The sequence below is a fragment of the Gossypium raimondii genome, unplaced genomic scaffold (assembly GCF_025698545.1).
Source record: "Gossypium raimondii isolate GPD5lz unplaced genomic scaffold, ASM2569854v1 Contig00073, whole genome shotgun sequence".
NCBI classification, from domain to species: domain Eukaryota; kingdom Viridiplantae; phylum Streptophyta; class Magnoliopsida; order Malvales; family Malvaceae; genus Gossypium; species Gossypium raimondii.
This window is the reverse complement of record NW_026291232.1, coordinates 1-6,059: the sequence shown is the minus strand read 5'-3', so window position 1 is coordinate 6,059 and position 6,059 is coordinate 1.

Sequence of the window (6,059 nt, the reverse complement as noted above, 5' to 3'; positions counted from 1 at the left end):
TAGCCTAGCAAAACAGACTATTTTCGTATGTTACGGATCTAGGAATGTTGTAAGCCACGTTCACGCAACAAGAAAACAGCAGGAATTAAAAATAATCATGGTAAAATATGGGTAAAATAAAAGAACGAAAATGAAAGGAAAATGAAGTTGTTGGCGTTTAAAACAAAAAGAAATTCAATCGGTGAAAGTCGAGCGCTTCATGAGCAGCCAAGGCAGCAACTTGAGTGTTCAACAATGGCAAAGTAATCGTTGGAATAGAATAACGTTAAACTCGAAAGAACTTGCACAATCTCTTGAGCAAACCCGAATCGAATCATTTCAAGCGTCAAAAGGACTTGGACCCTCTAGATGGCGATCTAGGAACCCGAGTATCAAGAAAATTTGACATAACAAACTAAGTCGAAATGCCAAGGAAAGTTCAATGAAGAACCGAAATTGAGAGAAATTCTCAAAGCGTAATTGTTTTCATAAATCATCTAACTTGAATACATCATTTTAATATGTATTTATAAGTACAAAAGAGGGTGTTGAATGGAAATTCGTGGCTGTAATCAAAAGGGTTTAAAATAAGGAGTTATAACTCCTTTTGGCGTCATTTAATAACAGCCATACATTTAAATTTCAAGCGACAACCTCCTTGTTCTTATCCTTGTATATTGACTACACATGCACACTCTTGTGCTGGCGGTCATGTGCTCCTCCACATGTTTGGATGCCTCATGGGCTCCACAAATGCATAGGACACTTGCCATTACATAGGACACGTTTAATTTATACGGACTCGTCAGCTGGAGTTGAGTTGGTGGAGCTGAGTTTGAGCTAGCTAGAAATGTATTGAGCTGAAATGAGCTAGAAACAATCTTTCAGAACTATTTCGAGCTGAGATGAGCTGCATGCACATATTTGAGCTTCAACAGAGCTAGAAATGATATCTTAAGTGCTGTCCATTACGTTTCCTTATGGTAAACAAAACAAACATGCATTAAAGTAATGCAAACTTATTGAAAACTTATTAACAAGCTGTAAACATAATGCAAACTTATTCATTAAAACACAAACAACATCAAATCAATACCAAAACATACTTAAATACACACATAATACATAGTAGAACCTAAATACGTCACATATCAGCATGCAACATGTTATAAAGCCTATGTTCTAAGGCATGAACATGATCGAATAAATCTGGAATCGTAGCACAAGTAAGGAACAAGGCTTCCCTGAATTTCTTTGCCCTAGATCGAGTAATAGGTCCTAATGGTAAGACCTCCGGATCAGTTTGCTTTGTTGGTGTGAGCGTTCGCACATCAAGATCTAATTGATTCTAAGCCAAATTTTCTGTTTCGTTTTAGATCCAAGCGTTTAGAGTTTTCGTAGGAGTTTCCCGTGACTTGACAACTCGATCTTGGTCCCGTGACTTGTGAGAATGTAGCTGTTGACAGGTTTTATAGGCAAGATGGCTTCCTTTTCAAGGAAGGAAAATTGTGTATCCCATAAGTTCCACTAGGGATCTATTAGTAAGCAAGGCACATAGTGGGGCCTCATGGGTCATTTGGCATGGGAAAAGCGGTGGCTACCCTCCAAGAGCATTTTCTTGGCGAAAATGAAGTGGGATGTTGAACGAGTTTGTGGACGTTGTCTGACGTGTAAGAAAGCCAAATCCACAATCAAGCCGCATGGACTATATACACCGCTTCCAATTACTGAAGGTCCTTGGATTGATATATCCATGGATTTCGTCCTTGGATTACTGATACGACCATGCCCCGGGCACATTTTTGGACCAGCTCCATAAGTATTGCTTGCACATCCATGCGAGCTAAATTAGCTCAATTGCATCTCACTGAGCTTCGTTTAGCTCGTTTCCAGCTCAATGGGATCATTTTGCTCAATTTGAGTTTATTTTAATTCTTATAATTTTATTTGCTGAAACAAATTGAATAAGTTAGTTTATTTATTTATTCCAGCTCAAATAAGTGTTAGTATTAAATTTATTAAAATTGGACATTTTAATTAGGTGTTTTAAATATGTTTTATTTTTATGTTTTGTTAATGTGTCCTATTTTCATACATAGCATAAATATGTCTAGGCTATTACATCTATTTAATATGTCGAATTTAATGCCACTACATGTTATAAATGTTATGCGGGCGAATTTAATCTTTGCGACTACATGTTATAAATATGCCTGGACGAATTTAATGCTGCTACTACATGTTTGGCCGAATTTAATGTATGTTTTTAAGGTGTCCAGCTGAATTTAATTGTCATTACATCATTTAAGTTGTTTTGCTACAAAATTTAATGAGGTTTAATTTATCTTGACCGAATTTATTTTGTGTACGCAAGTAATTAATTGATTTGGAAACAACTACTTAATGGCAAAGGAGACATGCATTTAAGTTCTTTGTTCTACATGCAAGAACGACATTAATTAGTTGCTGGTGCTTTTCATGTGGCCATTTAATGGACAGATTTAATGGAGTGCATGCTTGCGAATTTAATGTGCAGCAAAGACAAGCATTCAATGAGATGTTGAAGAAAGCATGTTGGAATTCATTAAAGACTCTTCTTCCGAATTTATGGGCCATATTGCATGTATTTATTTTGTCTTAAAACAAAATTAAAAGGCTGTTTTAATTTGGTGCGAGAATTTGGGCATGGACGACATTTATTTTTCTTGATTGCTCTCCTCCATGCATTCCTTCATGAACAGCAAGGGCCTTTTGGGAGTTTCTTTTCACTTTCCAAGCAGCTCAATTCAGCTCTTTAATTACCTTGGAGGGCCTTGGTGATAAATAAATTTTGCTATCTTTTGGCCATTCGGTTTCATGAGTTCACACACACAGGTTGTTCCTATTTGATGTTCACACCATGGGCTGTTGGAGATCCCCAAAACGTCATTAAAATGGGCAAATTTTTCAGCTCACAAGGAGGCTTCATTAAGGTGCATTCAACTTCATTGGCGAACCAAGACCTCTTATTGACTCACTAATACTTCCATTAATGTCCGGTGAATGGACTCCATCTAGAAGCGCCCAATTGAATTCTTCATGCATGAAGCTTCCCAAAACATCCTAGGAAGGTTCTGGAAATTTCCGCCTCTTTTGTTTTAATTTTGGTGACCATTGACATCTTATTAGTCCATTCACTACCTTAGGAAATTATATTATAAATAGTTGTTTTGTAATCATTTTGGGGTTAGACAATATATTTTTAAAACTTATATGAAATTTGTTTACTTTGTGAGTTCGTGTTCAACTCTCATTGTTCTTCAGGGTAGTTAGACTTATCAAGTAACCCTTGTGGCGTCAACCCGTTTTTGTATTTCAAACTTATCACTTTGCACCCAAAGTGTGGCGTTCAAGATTATCTGAGGTTCCTATCAATATTGATAGTGGGTCGAGGTTGCGTTTCTACCTACCTTCCTAACAGTTACCATCTCAACCTAAGCATTAGTATAAGTTTGGGATAACACACTTATATTGTGTTAGATCAACTTGAATACTTGGTTTTATGTTCACCTAACAATTTCCATTCATTCCATAACCTCTTTGAACCAAATTGAGCCTTTATCTCTTCTTTCTTAACCTATTTTGACAAACCTTAATATTACTCCAATTCACGATCGGGCACAACAACGACTCGATTCAACTACTAAACTGGGTCGTATCAATTACCTAGGACTAAGGCGGGAAGGATTCAATATTTGTCGTGTTGATCTTTTCTAAAATGTCACATTTTATAGCTTGCACAAAAGCTGATTATTTGTTCATGTTTCTAATCTATTTTTAAGGGAAATTGTTCGTCTACATGGCATTCCTAGAATGATAGTTTCGGATCGTGATGTAAAGTTCTTCAGTCATTTCTGGCGATCATTGTGGGGAAGGCTAGGAACTAAGCTCTTATTTTTGACTACTTGCCATCCTCAAACCGATGGCCAAACAGAGGTGGTCAACCGCGTTTTATCAACGTTGCTTAGGGCTATCATTCAAAAGAATTTAAAATCTTGGGAGGATTGCTTACGGATGTCAAATTTTCCTAGAATCGCTCCATGCATTCGGTGACTAAATATTCCCTTTAGAAATCGTTTATGGCTTCAATCCTCTAACGCATTAAATTTAGTTCCTCTTCCTAACAAACAATTTGTTCTTACAGATGCTAAAAGAAAGCTGAATCAAGTGATTTACATGAGAAGGTGAGGTCTAACATCGAAGCAAGAACCAAGATCTATGCCCGAGAAGCAAACAAGGGTCGAGGCAGGTTGTTTTGAACCGGAGATTGGGTTTGGGTACACATGCGAAAGGAAAGATTTCCATCTCATAGAAGATTCAAATTACTTCCTCGGGAATGGACCTTTTCAAGTCTTGGAGCATATAAACAACAACTCATACAAACTTGATCTTGCTGGTGAATATAATATTAGTGCTAGTTTCAATGTTGCTGATCTAACCCTTTTGATCACGATTCGACTTGAGGACAAGTTGTTTGAAGAGAATAATGCGATGCGTGGCTCGGGTGTACCAAATACAAGCAAAGATCCACAGATATACGCGAGGCCCAATCACTCGAGCTTGGGCAAAATAATTTCAAGCCATTTAGACTTTAGTGGAGCAAGTTTGGAGCGACATTTTAGTGAGCATTTTAAGGATGATTGAACGACTCCATAAGTTTCCTTGCACCCTTTTACTAGCTGAATTAAGCTCGGATTCAGTTCTATGAACTCATTCCAGCTCATTTGAGCTCAATTGCAAAATTTGTGATTATGCGTTTTAGCTGCTGGAATTAATTTAATTTGCCTTTAAAATAAATTAGTTTAGTTAGTTACAGCATGCATATGAATTAAATTAGGTGGATAATTCTACATTAAATATGTTTTATGATATTACATGGTTTTAATGTGTTTTGTCCATAATTAATTCGTCCTAAGTTCAGACATCAATTTAATTTGTTTTTTTTGTTCAGTTGAATTTAATACTTAGCTAATTAATTTGTCTAGTTACATTACATCTTTTAAATGTCTCAAGGTGCAGCCGAATTTATGATGATTAATTTGTTGCTGCTTGATTTTAATGTGTTCTCATCTAATTAATTAGCTGCATGTATTTAATTTCAGGTACATGCAATGGACAATACATGCATGATTGGCAAATTAAATTGGCTCTTTTGTTTGAAGCTTTACTGGTGTCCATTCGGCCAAAAAGCTATTGTTTCCTACTCCCAAGCTAACCATTCAGCGGTTTTAATTCCTTTCACATTGGGGGCATATGTTCACACATGTTGGTTGTTCGGTTCAAAGTTTTCACACCTTAAAAGGCTGATCGGTAACTCCTTAATTGCTGGTCACTTTCCGGCAATAGTTGCCATTTAAATGAGCTTAATAAAGTCTATTAACTGAACCTAGCTCTTGCCATGCACTTTTCCGGGCTTCCAAGTCCAATGTACATTCTAGAAGGCGACCATTGGAGCTCACATTCAGCTAAATTTAGCTAGCCTAATTAAATGGATTCATTTGCTTAATTCTTAAGGATGTATGTGACTATTGGCTAGCTTATAGGTGTTGCTTATAAATAGTTGAAATTTTCATTTTGTAAAAAACTTTTGGCATATTGTTAATGAATTGCTCTTGAATTTGTGAGTCATTTTCTCTCAAATTTCGTTCGAGACCCGTAAGTGATACTGGGTGTGCCATGGACCAAGATCGAGTTGCCAAGTCACGAGAAACTCCTCACGAAAGCTCTAAACGAATGATCAAATTAAAACAAAGAACAAGATTAAACTAATCGATCCGAATTAAATCCCCAAATTCAATTAAATGAACAGAAAGACACAAAGAACGAATGAATAGATGTTTTCGTAGTTCAAGAAGACAAAATCGAACTCCAAGATCAATTCTCCATCGTTTAATCTGTCAAGATCACTAAACAAGAACTAATTAAATCAATCGGATCTTTAATAGAAAATTAGGATTTGGGCGACAAAAGAAAAGAAAAAATTAATGAAATTGAACGAATTTGGAAGTAAAGAAAAGTGCTAATCATAATAATTGAATCCC